This window comes from Lissotriton vulgaris, chromosome 2_1 (genome assembly GCF_964263255.1).
Source record: "Lissotriton vulgaris chromosome 2_1, aLisVul1.2, whole genome shotgun sequence".
Lineage (NCBI taxonomy): Eukaryota > Metazoa > Chordata > Amphibia > Caudata > Salamandridae > Lissotriton > Lissotriton vulgaris.
In genome coordinates, this window is record NC_141687.1 from 866,962,314 (window position 1) to 866,982,315 (window position 20,002).

Below are 20,002 nucleotides of genomic sequence, written 5' to 3' on the forward strand. Positions count from 1 at the left end.
AATCTGAAAACTACCAGACCCTGAAAAACAAGGTCACGTATTGGTTAAGTGTTACCAGGCCATTACCGGCAAGTATCGATGGTAAAATTTTAAATGTTAGGAGGCTACCATGGTTGGGACAAAGACCCAAGGATGTACAAGGGGACAGTGTAATTATAAATTTTAAAGACTATAGGGCTACAAACCTCATCAGAGACTGGTATAGCGATAGCTATGAGGGAGGCATATCTACTAGATCACTAAGCTATTTCTACCCAAGAGCCCTGGTTGAAATTCAAAACCCAATGAACTCCAAGAGCAACTTGGGCCCAAACTTTAATATTGCTACTTCCAATCGCTTTGTGGTTCTTTCGAGCCTAGAGGGGGTAGACTGACCCGCAAATAAGTCCAACGCGATCCAAAAGGACCATGTAGCCGTAATGAATTCAGGTATTGAGAACGTAGACGTTCCCATTTTGGAAGTTCTTCTTATAATCCTTCACCAGAGACCATCCCTAAATTGCAGAATCGGGACCGATGCCCAGCGGCGGATGGTTCCCGCAATCCATCGCATAATCCTTTCTTTCCTGACCTGCCCTTCCTAACTGAAGTCTTTCAAACTCCTTCTTCCCCCTCTACTGATCCAATTTGTTCCTTAAGCCTGTCCATGGTCTATTGGAATGTAGCAGGGTTACGCACAAAATCGACCAAGAGTGCTGGCTCGAAACAATTCGTAAACACAACATACTATGTTTCCAGGAGACTTGGTTGATTTCTCCCATCCATTTACAAGGTTATAAGACGTTCCATTCAAGTGCATGTCCTTCTCCTTCAGGTAGACCTAAAGGAGGTCTAATTATCTATCTATCTAACGACCTTCTACTTAATGAAATATCTGAACTGAAGATAGCCGAGAATTACCAAATTCTTAGAATAACGGTGAAAAAAGGGTCCTCTTATTTTCTGGTTAACTTCTACAATAATTTGTCTCTACATGAATCCGTAACTGTTTTAAATGAAATATCAGTCTTTTTAATGGAGCAACGGTCAAGATACCCAGTATCTTTTTTTAATTTGATTTGGGGCGGTGATTTTAATATTCCTTTGTGTGTTAATTATGAAAATGTTAAGTGTGGTATTACAGACGAATGTGGGTGCCCTTTAGCCCAATATACTCATTCTAACCCCGGGAATTGTTTAAATGAACATCTTTTCTCCTTAGATTTGGGTTTTGCAAATGACCTGGTAGCCCCTCCTAAAGCCTTTTCCCCTACATTCCATGGGAGGGGTCATTCGAGTGCTATAGATTTCATATTATGCACACATAACATGCGAGCACACCTGTCTAACTTTGCAACGGGAGTGGATATTAGTAGCGATCACTATCCTAATAGCCTTACTGTTACAGTTCGGTGCACCTCTCAACAACCTAGGATTCCCAGTCTGCTTAACCAACAAACTTTGTCCATAGCCAAGTTGAATGGCTATACAGTTAAATGGTCGAAAGTAGACCCGAATGTTCTGTCAGCTAATATAATAAAAAGAGCACTCCCCTTATTGGAAACATGCTTAGATCTAGAGTCCCCTAAGGATCTGATTTTAACCAGTTTTGCTGAGATCACAAAAATTATTAGAGAGGAATTATCCCGTAAACAAAATTCTAATAAATCTCAAGTGAAAGGCTGGTTTAATCCCCAATGTCGTAGGGCTCTCTCATCTTTAAAAGAGGCCCTACGCAACCCAATAAGAGATCCACTTGAAGTCAGAAAATTAAGGAAAGAATATAACTTGGCCATTAAGAACTGCAGACGGGAAATAAAGAAGGATCTCTGGGAACAGCTCCACAAGAGCTGTCGTACCAAGGACTGCTCAGCTTTCTGGCGATTAGTCAAATCCCCTTTTCTCTCAGACTCAAGCTCTGCAACCATGTTAGAAGTGGCAGTAACTGCAGAGAGCTGGGTTAACCATTTCTCTGCAGATAATTTAACTCAGAATGACAATGGGAAAGGTAGGGCAGGAGTCCTCCACACCACCAGTATCTACCCCATCCAGTTAGCATTTGGGTATAATGAAATCATCACCGCCCTGTCAGCTTCTAAATCTGGAAAGGCCCCCGGCCCGGATGGGGTACCGTTAGACGTCTTTACCCATAATCAGGAATTATGGTCACCGATTTTGACCCGTGTTCTTGAAGCTGCCACATCACTGGGGTTAATTGACTCATGGTCTACCTCAACCTTGCTTCCTATTTTTAAAAAGGGAGATCGTAATAACCCTGCATGCTACAGGCCCATATCCCTCCTCGATTCCCTTGGCAAAGTGGACGGCTGGCTGGTCCTCGAGCGCCTACAGGACTGGGCCACTGCTAATAATATCATGACCGATTTGCAATATGGGTTCCGGGAGGGACTGGGAACCGTAGAGCAGGCGCTAAACCTCTCCCTTTTTATTGGTAAATACGCTGGGGCAAAGAATGGCAGTCTACACCTAGTGTATGTAGATCTGTCCGCAGCGTTCGACTGCGTGTCTCGTTCCAAATTGTGGTCAATTCTTGCCGAATTGGGTGTCGACCTGCCTTTGGTCACATTTCTACGAGAACTCTACTCAGACGCCTCGGCGAGAGTGAAATACGGAGTGCACGGCGAACTTACTCCATCATTTGCCGTCACCAGGGGAGTTAGACAGGGCTGTGTCCTGGCTCCGTTCCTTTTTAACCTTTACGCCAATGGCCTTGAGTTAGCCATGTTGGAAGGGAGCCAGGACCTACCAACAATTGACCATTGCCCCATTCCCGCACTACTGTATGCGGACGATTCAGTGATCATGGCAAGAACCCCAAACCAGCTGCAGCATCTTCTTAATAATTACTGTAATTTTATGTCATCTCTGGACCTGATGGTCAACATTAAAAAGACATTCGTAATGCACATTGGTAAGCAAGTAAAGAAGCCTAAACCGATCTTTATCACTAAAGATAAGTTGGAAAGCACTTATACGTACCCTTATCTAGGTATTTTGGGGTCGATTACGATCGCGGACGGACTTGTGTCCGTCCGCGACCCCAGAGCAGGAGGGAACCTCCGCATGGCATGCGGAGTTCCCTCCTGTGCAATCAGGATGTGACCGCCACCCTGGCGGTCACATCCTCTATTTTTAACATTGCCGCGGGTGCAGCTTCAAGCTGCACCCGCGGCAATGTTAAAAAGGCACGCATTGCATTTGCATGCAGAAAGAGGCAGGCACCGCGCGGTGCCTGCCGCTTTCTGCATGCAAATGCAGGGGGGTACCATAGGTACCCCCCATGTGCACCCCCCACACCCCCTTCACCTAGGGGGCCCGCAACGGGCCCCCGCAGTGAAGTTCCGTATGCTTTTCCTCGGCGGAAAACCCGCCGCGGAAAAGCATACTTTACTGGCCATCCTAATATGGTGGACGGTGTCTGGAAGACACCGTCACCATATTAGAGCTTTTACGCCGCGGTTGTAATCCGACCGCGGCGGAAAAGCTGCGGACGGAAACCAGGACCCACCAGCCATCCTAATCTGGCGGTGGGTCTTTGGTCTGTCCGCTGCGGATTTTCCGCATCCTCGGGGCCGGCGGTGGCTTCCGCCGGCCCCGAGGATGCGGAAAATCCGCTATCATAATGACCCCCTTTATTTGACAACAAAATGTCCTGGAAGCAGGCCATGTGCAGTAGAAAATTAATGTTTCTACGCGCAACAACTGCCCTGGTTACTTTTTCATGTAATCTTGGAAAGCCTCCCCCCGAAGAACTTCTGAAAATATACTATGCCATATGCCACACTGTGGCAGTTTATGGCGCGGGGGTGTGGGGCTACACTGCCGCAGAAGCTCTTCAGGTCGTAGAGAATGGTTTTATTAGGTACATGCTGGCAACCCCAAAAGGCGCTCCAATCTACGGTAGCCATATCGAGCTGGGTTTGGATTACATCACGGATAATATCAAAATCCATCCCATTCTCTTATGGCACCGAGTTTGGACCACGGAGCAGTGTAATTTGACCCGCTCACTCATTATGGACTGCCTGGGCCTGGCCAACTGGAAAAAAATCCCCTGGCTGGCCTATGTGAGTAACTTTTTTAAGGATATAAGCATGACCATGTATTTCTTTGAGCCCTCAACCCTGTCAAGCATTTCAAGGAAAAACCTAAAAATGTTATGCTTATCACATATGAGGGAGCTCCGCATATCCAAAGAAGTTACCAAGATTTCCAATATCCAGATCCTAAGTGTTCAACCCTACTTGAAATATCACCTAAATGCATATGAAAAATATCTGTTGACCCGGTTTCGTTTTAATATTTTCTTTCGTATTGTTTCCTTCCCGAAAAAGCAAGATTGGTCAAAATCTATTACTAAGTGCCCATGTGATAATATTTCGGATCAATCCACAATCCATGTTAAGCTATTTTGCAGATTTTATGAATTACCCCGAAAGCCTTGGATTATCCCTCTATTGTCATCTATAGGTTTGAGATCCTGTCGTCCCGCTTTTCTTGCTCTACAATACCTAGTCTCTGAATTTATTGCCAAATGCGTAGCTGGTTTGCTTAAAACATGTATAAAATATCGGTGTAAATATGACTAAATTGTCTTTTAATGCACTTGCACTTTACCAACAGTCTGTATAATACCCCGTATGATTTTAACCATATAGTGTATCTCTTATTTATGAAAACTCTGTATTTTGGTACAACCCTTTCCGCCGTCCAATTTTTATATATTGTTTGTTTTAATGTACTTTTTATGGTTTCTAAAAAATTACGAAAACCGAATAAAAGATATATGACTGACTGACTGACTGACTCCAGAGTGTTCAGACAACTGCAGCCAAGCTCGCGTTGAGCCGCCCACGCCGCTACTCGACAACACAGGCTTTAGCGGAGCTTCATTGGCTCCCAGTAGCACAAAGGATTCTGTTTAAATCCTTGTGCGTTACGTTTAAGGCACTCCACGGGCAAGGACCAAAGCCAATCCAAGCCAGTTTTCAATGGAACGCACCCAATCGCAACCTTCGATCCGCATCTGCCCATTTGGTCAGAATACCAAGGACGAAGAGGGCAACCATGGGAAGCAGAGGCTTTAGTGTGGCCGCTGCCCGCCTCTGGAACAGCCTGCCCTTGGATATCAGGAGCACACAGAAGTGCTGCCTTTTCGCAAGAAAGTGAAAACCTGGCTCTTTCCCAAAGACCGTCCCCAGAGTCTCTAACTTGTGTACCAGTGATGCCCTTCTAGCTATCTGTCTAGCGTTTTTTTCCGACCTGTATGTTGTCTTTAGTGCCAGGATGCCCACAGGGTTACAGTACGCTCTACAAATGGCAAAAATAAAATAAATAAGTAAAAATTCTTCCTCTACTTTTGTCCTAAATCCAACTTGATCTGCTTGCATGCCAAGGATTACCATCTCTAATGATAGTTTCAAACGAATCCCCAAACTAACGTTTAAAAAATATTGAACATTAGTAATAAATTGCAACAATTTAGGGCAATGAAAAAACATTTGGACGGAATCCACAGCAATGCATCCACATCGGTTACATTTATCACCTCTTTTCGATTTCCATTTTACCAATTTAGCAGCGGTGTAGTATAAATCGAATATAGACATAAAGTGTTGGCTTTTTAATGAACCATTAATCAGAACTTTAGTTGCTAATTCAATTACTGTAGTCATGTATACTTTATCAATTTCCAACTTTCTTTGCCACTTATCTTCAAAAATACATAGATCATCTTGTAGGTTATTTAACAAAAGCTGATAAACTGGACCAATCTTTACTTTAACTCTTAAGACTTCCAATATATCAATTCTTTCCACCTTTAGCTGATCCTGCATCCTCATTTTATCCAAAAAGCTTCTTATTTGTAAATATTTTTTAAAATCTGTCCTGGCCAAATTGTAAATATGCTGCAGCCAAGTAAAAGGCAATTTTATCCCCCTGGTACAAATCTCCTAATATACATATCCCTGCTGAATGCCATCTATCTATCACCTGATCCCTAAAAATATCTGGTAATGTACGACAGGTGTTTAGAGGTGTATAGCAATTCAGATTAGAATTCAAACCGAATCTACCTTTTAATCTTTTCCAGAACTTCAAAAACCGTCAATAGAATTTTGAATTTCGTTTTTTTATAGTAACTGGGCTCAATTATTTTAACTAAACAATGTCCGGCCTCTTCGCCCAATACCATTTTGTAAATTGAGGGGCTAACAGGTTCTTCTGTCATTACATCATGAAAAATCAAGACACCCATATGTTTCAACAATGCAGCTCAATAATACAGTTGAAAATTTGAGATCCCCCAACCTCCCCTACCTCTAGGTAATATACACCACTTCATTGCTCTCCTGGACATACGATAGCCCCCAAAAAACATAGAGCAAACCCTCTCAATTTTGACAAAGAAGGAGGTTGGAAAAAGCAAAGGGATCGTTTGAAATAAATACAGAAAGTTTGGAAAAATTAACATTTTTAAAACATTACTGCGACCATCTATATCTATTCTATACTAATATAATAAAGAGAGAGCCCAAACCTTTGAGGTGGGTAATCTCAGGAACCACAGCACCAATCACAACACCCAATACAGCGTTGGAAAGGTCAGTTGCAGCAGAATGACATAGGCTATACAGACGCCCACCATATACATTTAAAAGGTTAAAGAACCGTGCCAGCAAAGTAGTCCCTTGTGGGCGTGTCTATGTTGTGCTGTGGGCGTGTGCTGGGAGCATGACAAACGCTGTGGGCGTGTGGTACATTCCGCCCTTCTTGCCATGTCTCATATTGTGTGCTAATCCCACCCTGCTCCCTTTAAATACCCCTGCACCCCATAATCATAACCCACCCTGAACTCTTAAAATACCCCTGTACCCCAAAACCCAAACTTACCCCTAAACCCTAAAAATACCCCTGGACCCCAAAACCCAAACCTAGCCCTGAACCCTAAAAATAACCTTGTACTACAAAACCCAAACCTAACGCTGAACCCTAAAATACCCCTGTACCCTAAAATACCCTTGTACCCAAAAACCCAAACCTAGCCCTGAACTCTAAAAATACCCCTGTACCCCAAAACCCAAACCTAGCCCTGAACCCTTAAAATACCTCTGTACCCTAAAACCCATACCTACCCCTGAACCCTAAAAAATAACCCTATACCCCAAAACCCAAACCTAGCCCTGAACCCTAAAAATACCCCTGTACCCCAAAACCCATACCTATCCCTAAACCCTAAAACTACCCCTGTACCCCATGACCCAAAACTATATCTGAACCCTTAAAATACCCAAACACCCCAAAACATATACCTCAGTACCCCAAAACATATACCCCTATACCCATACTTACCTTATCCAAACATTTTTAAAAAACATGCTTTTACTATTCATGCATTTACAACGAATTTCGTTGTAAATGTATGCGTGGTAAAAGCATATAAAATGTAATGCCATGCGTTATAATGGCATTGCGGAGTCATGGTACTTTCGTAATGAAAGTATGCGGAGTGATGGTATGCGGAAAGAAAGTTGCGGAATAAAGGGTGTTTACCCTCCCCCGGTAAGTACATTGGTGGCACGGCGGCCCACATCTCCAGCAACATACTCATATTTTTTCACCACCCATTTGAAAAAATGCACAGATCTCTCTCATTGATGGCCAGCACCGACATACACTTTTAGACACACCTCCCGCCACAAGTTCTAGAATTGCAAACTTCAGAGCTGGGGAGCTACATTCGAATCTCGGCATCAGCTCAACATCCTGTGATTCCAGGCAAATCGCTTTGTCTTCCCGTGCCTACCACAAATGAATATGTTCTTCTGTAATGTAAATTATGCTCATAGAGGCGGCAGACCCGAGAGCAGAGAACGGCCCGGGACCAGGGTTCGATTCCCGGCGCGGCAGGTTTCTGGACCAGGGTCAGCGGACTCGATAATTCTCTCGCCTCGGTGCCCACTCTGATCAGCGATCACACTCGGCAACTCTGGGCATTAGCTTGCCTCATCTTCACTAACGGCCCCACCAGACTGCCGGGGATGCCTGGTCTCACCCTGGAGATACCCATTAAGGGACCATCTCTCAGGGAAGCCAGGAAGGGTTTCGCAGCGGTCGAAGCGCCTTGGGACCCTACGGGTAAGTAGTGCGCTATATAAATGCCTATACATACATACATTACATTTACCATGTTGTCGAGTTCGCGCTATATAATATTGCAAGGAAAATAAAGTAGGGAAACTCGAGTTCACACACTACTGATCGCGCACTCTTAAGTGCATCAGCAGTGCACTGTGATTCGGAGCGTTTCACAGGCCTGTCACAGAATAGAAATACTATCAAAATGAAATCCTACAAAACAATATACTACTGTCCGGCAGCAATTCATACCCGGACAACGTCGGGACGGGCTGCTAGTACAGAGATAAGTGAAGATTATTCAGCCTTTCAAGAGTTTTATTTACTGAGTCTACTATAGGATCCGCATTCAACCGAACTATGTCGTCTATTTTTGCTGAGATTTTAACGCCCAAAAAGAGGGCCTCAGAAGAAAAACTCATATCTATTTGCCGACCTACATCCGAATGAATTAACTGCGTTTTGGCAATATTCAATTTATAGCCAGAGTATACCCCAAATCTTTCAGCCGATTCCACTATCTTTGGTAAAGCATTCTTAATATCTGTGGTTACAACAGCGACGTCGTCTGCATATACAAATACCTTATATGCTACCTGATGTATCCTAACCGGGTTGATTCCTGCTTCTTTTCCTAGTCTATTTAAAAAGGGCTCAATATAAAGGGCAAATAACAATGTGGAACAAGGACAACCTTGTCTAGTCCCCCGTGTTATTGCCAAGCTGCCTGAGAGACCCCCGGAAAAACGAACTGTAGCCTTCGGGTAATTATACAGTGTTTGTATCGCATTAATGAATTCTTTAGGGAATCCTTTCCAACTTAGAGTGGACCATAAACATTTCCAAGAAACCCTGTCAAATGCTTTTTCAGCATCTAACAGGGCTACCGCAACAGGGGATCTTGTAGCTTGTGCCCAATCCAAGACGGAGATAATCCTTTTCACATGATCTGTTGTATCTCGATTTAAAATAAATCTATGCTGCCTTATTGAGACTAAACTTGGCATTAAATCATTCAATCTATTGGCTAATATCTTTGAGTACACTTTGCTGTCAGTGTTAATAAGCGAGATTTGTCTATATGAAGCCATATCAGTGTCAACCTTATCTTTCTTCTTAAAAATTACAATAGTTGCCATAGGCCAAGATTCTGGGGGATTACCTAAAAAACTTGTTGAAATAGTTCTATCAAATCTGTTTTTAGTGCTTTTTTGAAAGTACAATAAAATTCAAGGGGGATATTGTCCGGTCCCATAGCTTTTCCTGAAGCTAAACTTAATAGAGCCGCTTCAATTTCTTCTCACGTTATAGGGGCTGCTAACAATGCTTTTTGTATTTCTGTGAGTTCTGTAGTATCTAGGTTCTCCAAATATTCCACAGCGCCATTCTCAGCTCGCTCCCCATCTATCGGTTCACTATATAATACTTGATAAAAATCTTGAAATGCTTTTAATATGCCTGTTTTAGATTCTTGCACAGCCCCCTTCAAGTCAAAAATCTTTGAAATATCATATAAAAACTGCCTTCTGACGTAATCTTTTTGCCAAGACTCTTCCAGTTTGTTCACTAAATTGGTATCATTTTGCTTTATGTTGTCTATGTTTAGCTGCGATTTGATCTGCTATATTAGAATACACTGTAGCCCTTTTGATTGTTAAATCTTGTTGTACACCTTCTATATCCTGACCCAGTCTAATCTTATCAGCTAGCTCGCGTTCTGCCTGCATAACCATGTCTGTTTTGTTCTTAAATTTAATCCATCTTGCTTTAGGCCGAAAATTCGAATAACTTAGAGTTTATCCCCTAACTGTCGCCTTGAATGCATCCCAGACTATCTTATTTGATGCAGTACTTTTATTCATTTAAAAAAATTCCTCTATATCTTTAACCATATGTTGACAATAGTCCTCCTCAAGTAGTAGATTTCTTTCAAAAGACCACATAGTACCTCTCACTTTTCTTATCTGTGAGCCCAAAATTAATTCGAGTATTAGTGGATTATGGTCAGATATGGGTTTTGGTAAAATTTAAATTTTAACTTTTCCTGTAAACTGCTGTGAGATAAAAAAAATAATCCAACTGGACAAATTTCTTGTGTGGGGCTGAAAAAAAAGTATGTCCTAATTCTTTTGCGTGACGCATGTTCCACACATCGATAAGCCCATGTTCTATAGTTAACTCACGTAGGGCCCTAAAAATCCGATATTTCCTCCCAACGTATCTTCCATTCTTCCTAATATCGAAGTCCGCATCCATATGGATATTCAAGTCCCCACAGATAATCAATAGTTGAGGCCATAGAGCTAATTCGACATTAATAAAATCCATAAACTCTGAATCATCCAAATTAGGACCATATAAAGTACACATGGTGAATCTATTCTCATCGATCTTAAACTCCCCCATAACCCATCTCCCCCATTTGTCTTCCAATGTCCTTAAACAAATCCCTAGACCCCGTTTCATAAGAATAGCTACCCCTCTCTTAATCCCTGTTTGTTTTGAGCATACAACTAAATCTAAACCTACATTTTTCAACCAACCTCTCTTTTCCCAAGCAATGTGCGTTTCTTGTAAACATAATATGTCAATTCGTAATAATTGAATAGTTTTAGACAATACATCCCTTTTCTTAGGATCATTGAGCCCACTAATATTTAACGTGCATATCCTCAGTTTCCTATCCATTTTTATAGAAAAAAATCTTCTTATTTTCAAAATATATGATTTGCTCTACATATCTAGCATGCCTCTTTTTAGCATTTATGTAGTAATAAGCCAACGAATACAGACTTCCAACAATCAATAAATGCTGCTGACTTTTTACCCCACCACCTCAACCCCACTTCCACCCTTCCCTTCCCCCTCCCTCCCCCCCCCCTTCTCCCCCATCCCACCCAGCCAACCATATGAGGCACAAGGACTGTTAGTCCCTGAGACTATGGAGTGCCACCCTCCCCACCCCTCTGCTAGGTTGGAAAAAGAATATAATTTTGATTAAACTCAACTTTGAATCCCATTAGACCGGGTGTTCACACTCTGTACAAAAAGTTACCGGCTTATCATCATCATAGTGACAACAAATATTCTTTGGCCGCGATCTCAGAAAAAAAAACCTGGTTTGACCTTTTACAATGATCTTTAACTTAGCCGGATTCTGGAGATAGACTACCGCCCCCTTTTCTTGAAACCCAGGAATAAGCTGACGCAAATGCCAGCGTTTGGACACTGTAGCCTGACAGAAATCCGGCCTGACAAAAAAATTACAACCTTTAGCCTGCCTTTTTTTTGTCAGGTCTGGCTAGCCCAAAAACAGCTTCTCTAGCTAAGAAATTGTTGAATCGAACAAGAATAGCTCTTGGGCGATCCTCCTCTCTTTGCGTTCCTCTTTTAATGGTAAACGGAAACCGATGCGCCCTCTGTATCTCAGTAGTCCAATCCCATAAAGTCAGGTCTGGGAACACTTCTGTAAAAAATTCACATACAAATTTACAAACATCAGATTCTTCTCTTCCCTCCGGAAACCCCCAAAATTCTTAAATTATTCCTTCGTGCTAAACTAATATCATCTCGTTGGGATTTTATAGAGCTAATTTCTAGTTTCTGGGCAGCCATATCGTCCTCCAGTGTTGATATTCTTGATTCTGCTTCCGTCATTCTGAGCGAAATATCTGAACATGTTTTGGCAACTCACCGTATAGCATTCTGCACCTTTCGACATGTAGCTTGTGTGCGAGTATTTTCCAACTTTATTTCCGCTCTATGTTCCATCATAGTCTGATAAATCATAGATAATGTTACTTCCTACTCTGGATTCCGTTCGTCTGGCCTAAGAGCCTCACCAGTAGGGATCCCTGTATACTAAGTTCTGGAGAGGCCACATCCATGTCCAAAGATTTGTTTTTACAATTTTGAGTCTTTCTTGCTCTATATTTTGTAACTGTGGTTATTCCTGGAGAGGTCTCCCTCGTTCTCGACTCCTCATCCAAACTACTGACATCATCTTGATAGTCAGCCCAATCTTTACTCAGACTCTCATCAGATGAGTGATCAGACATTGAAAAAAAATTATCTGCAATATCTTGAGAACCTGTCAAATCCTGTGAGCAAGCCCCCTCCGTTACCGCAACTGAATCTATACCAGAGACAGGGTTACACAAACTGCCATTGATTTCTTTGTCCGAAAAATTCATGGAGACTACAGCTCCCATAATGCCATTCGCTGGGTTTATTACACCAGTATCTCCTAATCCTCTGTTTTTTCCTGAGTTATCGGATAGTGTTTCTATTAAATCCTTTTGTGATCCAGTTGATGGAGAGTCTAAAGAAAATTGTGCACCCTGAGCAGGAGAAGAACCCAGACAAATATCTTTATTTACGATGTTGAATACGTGCTTTAATTGGGTCTCTAGGCTAGACGTCTGTATATTCTTGGACAACTGTTTCCCAAAATACGCTGGTAATGTTTGTGTTACCTGTTTTCCAGAACGAGTGACTAAACTTGCCTTCGTAGATCGTTCCCCTCCTCTCTTTAGATTAACGACTGAGGGAGCCTGTGAGACAGTTTGTCCTCCCTCTCCCACCTCTTCATGAATTTCGCCCTCCATACCTGCAGTCATTACTGGCTGTACTTTCGTTTTTCCGCTTCTGGTTTTTGGCTTTGGAGGCATTCTGGTCCGCGCTCCTCCACTTCCACGGATTACTCCCAGAGGCAGGCCAAAAAGTAAAACCGGGAACCGCCAGACCGGTGCTCTCGGCGTTCCAAGAATCAGCAGCTGCCACACCATCCGACCTTCCGCATATGGAGTCCATGGTGTAATCTCAGTAATTGCCAGCAAACTTCTCTCGACAATGCCGGTAAGTTAGTTTTAATGATTTTGCAGGTAAACAGCCTTTACACCACGGTCAAAACACCGTGGTGCCATTACGACGCGTCTTTTACAACGCAAGTTGTTACCACGACTTGCGCTGGAGGACTCTCTAGACTAAGGATAGTAGATTTACTATTCCAACACCTTCCCTACTGTACGTAGGCTGGAGTTGGAATAGTAAATCTTACTATTCCTAAGTCCAGCACCCTACAGCGCAAGTCGTGGTAACGACTTGCATTGTAAAAGATGCGTTGTGATGTACCGCAATCTTTTGGATCACGTTGTAACATCATACAACCATTTTGCAGAATCCCGAGTTCTTCGAGGCTAGACCCAGTTACGGGGGTCTAGCTAGGACCTAATTACGAGGAGCACCGTGAACACACCGCATCACGTCCTTCTTTTTTATGTACAGCATTCCCTATGTTAGAGGTAAAGGGAATGGGGTTCCTGTGATGCTGACTCATAGATACGATTCCTGCAGGTCTCTACTGTGTAGCAGCGATAATTAACCTCTCAATTCCTTTCTATCTACTCTGCGCAACACCAAATGAATTGCAAGTTTTTGATTGGATTTAAGTATGCAAAAGAAACCAGAGGATTATTGAAATCTACTTCGCTCATTTTCCAGAGAAAGGGCAGTGAGGTTGGTCCAGGAGAGAGAGGTGGCGGGGTAGTGAACACACTTCATCCAGCATGTCACAAAGTTAAAGACAAGACCAAATACATTAATGGATAGAGCGAGATGGGTGGGGGGGTCCCAATAGGTGGACAGCAGATACCAAGGCATTCTTGGTAGGGGCATAGGTTCATGATACGGGTATAGGTAGGAGAGATGGGCACATCGAGTGCTATGTCTAGGTGGCATGCGGATTGGATGACCACCTGGCCAACATCCTGCTGCTGTGGCTGTTGGATAGAAACCGCCCAATGCCTTGGGGAGAGGGTGGCAGTAGTGGAGTGCCTCAAGGAGCCTGAGTCACAGCTCAAGGGAGTAGGCATGATGGCACTACACTCACAGGTTGGTAGTGTTACCACCAGCCAGAGGGACCTGCCCACTGCCACAGGCAATTCTAAGTGCACCAAGATAGGTGCATGCCATTCCCAGACCTGCTTATTGTGCAGCTGTTTGACTGGGAATAGTGCCTTAGTGGGTGCCATTATGGAAGATATTGTCTTGGAGACTGCATTCTTTGACACCTGCTGACATTTTTTCTGATCTTGGTCCATTGCCTTGTTCTATCAGTCTGTTGTGGTTGTGAAACTGCACAGCTTGGATGACCATGTAGCATGTGAGTTATTGCTCCCTGGCGGGACCTAAAAAAGGCAACAGGGAATTTGAGGGGCGATGGTGTGAGCCAGTGATGAGGAAGCAATGGGGAATGAGTGGGTGGATAGAAAAAAAAATAAAGTCAGATGGGAGAGGAGGAAAAAGCAGCACTTGAGGGTGAGAGCAACACAAGAGTTGGGGGTAAAAGCACAAGAGCTACAGCACAGCACTGAGGGCCATATTATCAAGAAAGGGCGGTACATAATCACCGCTTTTATCGGCAGGAAACTGCTGCTAAAGTGGCGATAATGGGTTTGATAATAGGCCCTTGTGAATTCCCACAGAAGCCCAGGTTAACACCAGAACCTGGGCTTCTGTGGGAATTCACAAGGGCCTATTATCAAGGCCATTATCGCCGCTTTAGCGGCAGTTTCCAGCCGATAAAAGCGGCGATAATGTACCGCCCTTTCTTGATAATATGGCCCTGAGTGCGAGCCAAAGGAGCTTAACATGTGATGTGTTGTGATGTATAGGCATTTATATAGCGCACTACTTACCCGGAGGGTCCCAAGGCGCTTCGACCGCTGCGAAACCCTTCCTGGCTTCCCTGAGAGATGGTCCCTTAATGGGTATCTCCAGGGTGAGACCAGGCATCCCCGGCGGTCTGGTGGGGCCGTTAGTGAAGATGAGACAAGCTAATGCCCAGAGTTGCCAAGTGTGATCGCTGATCAGAGTGGGCACCGAGGCGAGAGAATTATCGAGTCCGCTGACCCTGGTCCAGAAACCTGCCGCGCCGGGAATCGAACCCTGGTCCCGGGCCGTCCTCTGCTCTCGGGTCTGCCGCCTCTAACCAGTGAGCCACACTACTTCATGGGGAGAAGCACACAAGAGAGACAGAGAGCAGAACAAAAGTGAAAGAACAATGCTACACAAACTGCCAAAGCATAGATGGAGAAAACCCACAGCATTGTCAAGACTGTTTTCTGCAAGCAAAATTTGCAGGCATAGGACAATAGGCCAGCTGCATCTTTAGGATTAACAATGCACAGAAGGAAATGGTACAAAAAGAATTGGACAATTAGACATCTAAGAAAAACTAAGAAAGTTAGCATATTTCCCTAGGGCCTGCCTGGACCCTGTATCCAGTTCAATATTTGCTGCCTGATCGGGGTCCGGAATCCGGATGGATCCTCATCATTTTCCACACTTCATACAGATGTATATTTTCAATTGTGTCCTCTCTGTTTGGTAAGTGAATGCTACTTGGATTTTACTTGGATTGAGCCAGTTTTGTTGCCTGGATTTGTTGATCATCGCTGGGTTTCATATTCAGTGTCTCATCAGACTGTCGTCTTTCAGTTGGTCTGTGGTTCAGTCATTATTCCCCCCACCACTGGAATCTCTCCTAGAGCTGCATTTTTAGACACTGGACTCACTGGACGATTCCCTTTTCCCCACAGAAACAATTGCTACTGTCAGAGTCCCTTTTAAGTTCCCTTAGGAGTCTAATTCATGCCCGTGCGACACTGCAGTGGAAGGTCTCCATGGGTAGAGTATGTGTGAGGGTGCATGTGTTGTATACGTTAGTGGTGAGATTGCCTTTGGGTCCTGTCTGGCTTGATGCATTGCCCCCATTACCCTACTAAAAAAAGCTCCTGGAGCTTGCATGTGCTTTCTCCACACAATACAGATTGTACTCACCCCTGTGAATTAGATGTTAATTTCAGTCTCTCATTTCAGGAGTCCTCCCATAAACCTATGTTTCCAATGTTTGGGGACTTCCCAAACATGCCACATCCCAAACATGCCATAGGCCTTTAAACATCTCATAATTTTAGTTGGCCCAGTCAAGAGGCTGGTGAGCCCAGAGTATGGGTCTTCCTCTAGCAGGCCCTGGGCCTCTAGCTCTAGTTCTAAGTTCAGTTGCTCGCAAGTGCTGTGCTTGCAGAAGATAAGACTGCTTAGGCTTGTGCCAAGGTGGTTCGGAATCTTATATGTAAAGCAAAGAGAGTGAGGGTGTGTGGGTGTTTGGCAAGAAGCAGAAGCACACGACAGAGAGAGGTGCAAAGCATATATATTCCCAGGGAGTGCTTAACCAAAAATAAAAAAGTAGCTCCCTAAAAGTGAGCAGTGCAAGGATACAAGCCAGCCAATCAAAAGGACAGTAAAGAGATTATCATATGGGGAAGGGACAAGTAGGAGAAAAAGGCAAGCCATCGAGTAATAAGCTAGCAAATGAAAGTGCAATTAAGCTAACTAACAGTAAACAATAGGCAGGCAGTAGGCCTAAGGTCCGTTTTTAGGTCTCGCATAGAGCAGCGCATGCGCTGCTTCTACGTGGCATCAAGTAATCAGTATTACTACTGAAACTCCACCCATTACATTTGTCTTTGTTTTGTCACTTGCAGTTGGTGGAATCTGGCATTGCTGTTCTTATCTTGCTCATTGTTGGTTTCTAGTCCTATACATCACTTCCTTTTTCTTCCCTTTCTGGAGGAAGCAGCATGGACCAACTACAGTTAACTTACTCTGCTGGCTGTTATCTTTTTAATTAGGGACTACTTTTTTCTTTGCTGCTCGAATTTCCACATCTAGCAGCTTCCTGCATTTACCCGACCCAATTTATTTATGTTTAATTTATTCATAATTAAAACACATTTAAGTGATGCAGCCCATGCTGAGGCTTGAACCCTGTTTTCCTGCTCCAAAGTCAGCAGCGTTATTTGTTGAGCCACCTCCTCCCACCATTTTTAGGTCTCGGCTAGCGTAGGCTGAGCATGCGCAGTCTTGCTAGCGAGATCTTATGTCTTGGAGTAGCGAGGTTAAGCCCCGCCCCTCTTCTCCATTGGCTGGCCTCCTAAACGGCGGCCAGCCATTGGAGAAGAGGTGCAAGTGATGTCATTCTTTGTATCTAAGCCCCGTCCTTTTCGGATTGGGGGCGTGTTTTTTTACTTTCTTTCTCGGCTGTAAACAACACTCAAAAACACGCCCCCCAGTCTGAAAAGGACGGGGCTTAGATACAAAGAAGAACCATTTGTCTGTAAGCCCCGTCCTTTTGCGATTGGGGGGCGTGTTTTTGACTGTTGTTTACAGCCGCGAAAGAAAGTAAAAAAACACGCCCCCCAATCGCAAAAGGACAGGGCTTAGATACAAATGGCAGTGCTTGTTATATAGCGCAAACTGTACCCGAAGGTGTCAGAGTGCTTTTCAATAGAACCAGTTATATTACATAATTATGAAATTCATATTTTCTGAAGACCTTTTGTAATGAAACTGGTTCTATATGTAACTGGTTCTAATGTAAAGCGCTCTAACACCTTCAGGTAAAGTTCGCGCTCTATAAACAAATCCATATTTCTTAACCACGTCGCATCAATTCCAGGCCCGTCCCATAGATATGAAGCCACTTGCTGACTGCGCAACCAGTCACTATCCGGTCATTTCTCAAATCATGGACACAGTGGTAAGGCTCCAAGTCCTCGAAGCGCTAGGCAGGTGCTTAAAGCCTTCTAATGGGATGCTGTCCACCGTCCCAGTCATTCGAAACCCCATCTCAGACAAGCCCCTTGTATACTGCCTAAACCCCACACCTGTGACCAGTTCCGGTGGAGAAAGGAAAGGATGTTCCACACTTTGGAATTGGGGAAGGGGGTGATCTTGCACCCCTGGAGCCACCCGGTCGTACCTGCCCAGCTCTCTGCATGTGGGCACTGCCAGTCTCCTGGTTGGGAGCCGTGCAGGTGACGAGGCCGGTAGCAGAGGCATTAGCGGGGATGCGCCTTATCTCTCTCGGTGTAATCTGCCAGCAATCTACTGCTCAAAGGACTGTCTGGTCTGAGGTAATTATGTCACAGCTTTTCCTCAGCCTGACCGCTGGATACACACAATCTCCCATAAATGCCTTTAATGAGGGGGGAGGGTCCGGGGATGTCGGTGAGCCCTCACAGCTCGGTCCTGCGCGCACACAGAATGCACGCGGAGCTGGGACTTGAAATAACAAAAACAAGAGATTCACGAACCAGGTTTGTACATTCTAGCACACATACATAAAGATGCACGGAGAAAGTGCGCTTTCATTTCGGCACTTACCGACAGGCTTCCTGCATAGGCCGACTCGGTTACTGAAAACAAGTGATGCTGTTAACTAAACTTCTAGCTATGCAGTAGCACCTTGACGCCGCAGCTCTCGGGACTAGTAGGCGGGTGAAATCAGCGCAAAAGCAGTTCCCAGATTTAAATGATCCCTTCCTCTAAGAAAACTGGGATTTTGCAAAGCCGACAAGTGGTCATTTGGGGACAGGGTGTCTTTTGTTACTTAAATCGGTTTGTGCAACACATTCCTTCCAAGGCAGCACTTGCTTCGTGTATAAGTAAATTGGTGGGGTTCAAATTGCAAATATGCAGCCTGGGGAGAACATTTACCTGTGAAAAGCAACGAAAGAGCTATCTTCCGAAGAGCACAGACTTTAACAGACACAACAAACAACAAAGTAAACTCTCGGCTCGCCAGGTGACAATCGCATCTCTTCCTTGCAAGAATACGAAAGCGCGCGGACACGGCGAGGGAGGACGCTCTGCTGACTCCAACACTTTTCATTTGCCGATCGCCTTTAACTGGCAGGTTTGATCTCCACTTTCCACCCCCGAATCCGCCACCCAGTTGAAATGTCAGTGACAGTAAAAAGGAGGGTGCCTGGCGGTGCCCTAACTTTCCCTTAATAGCCGGGCCAGCGCTGCCCTGATTGGCCCGCACGCACCGGTGGCGTCATAATGGCCAGGAGTTGGAGCCCTGCTGTGAATAGGTTGCATACGTCCGGTCTTCTGTATGGCGACTTTGCTGCTTTGCCTGCACCGTGGGGGGCGTCGCAACGTATTCTGTGCGGCAGGCTGGTGCACAGGTCGAGCTTGGGCCGCTGCTTGACTGTCAGCCATTTTCGCGCACTTAGATGCCCAGGGCTGTTCTGTGCAGGGGGCGCAGCGGAATGGCTCAGAGCTTTGTGCCAGGAGGTGCTCGGCGCTGCAGCCTGGCCAAGCGCCGGTATTTACTCATGATCGGCAGTGCCTGCGGACCCAACCCGCCTCCCACCACAGCCTGCGTAGCGCCGGTATTTACTCATGATCGGCAGTGCCTGCAGACCCCTCCCACTTACCACCACAGCCTGCCGTAGCGCCAGTATTTACTCATGATCGGCAGTGCCTGCAGACCACTCCCACCTCCCATCACAGCCTGCCGTAGCACTGTGTAACAGGAGCGTCGGTGTGAGGGGCCCGGCTTCGGGAAGATTTGATTCTGTGAGGAATGGCTGGGAATCACACCTCCTGACTGGCCGCCGTCCCCTGACCCTCGTGAAGGTCAGGGCGCGCAGCAGGCGGCGTTGGCAGCGATGTTCCCACACTTAAGAGTGTTTAATTTACAGAGATTAAAGCCTGCCCTTGGCACGGGCGGGAGGGGTTGGCGCAACGCGGATTTAGTGTAAGGCGAAGGAAAACGCACATTCTGGTGCCCTGATAATGTAACTGCCGTACTTTCAGTAATCGAAAAACCACCACTGGGTCTGGGCTCCCAACAGCAAGGCCAAGCCACTGACCAATATTGTTATTTTTGTTTGAATTGAGCGAGACATATGAATTAAACACTATATTTCGTTGAAATACTTTCAGTAATCGGCATTGCTTTAAACGGGCAAGGCCATATCAGGTACAGATTGTCTGTTAAGTGTGT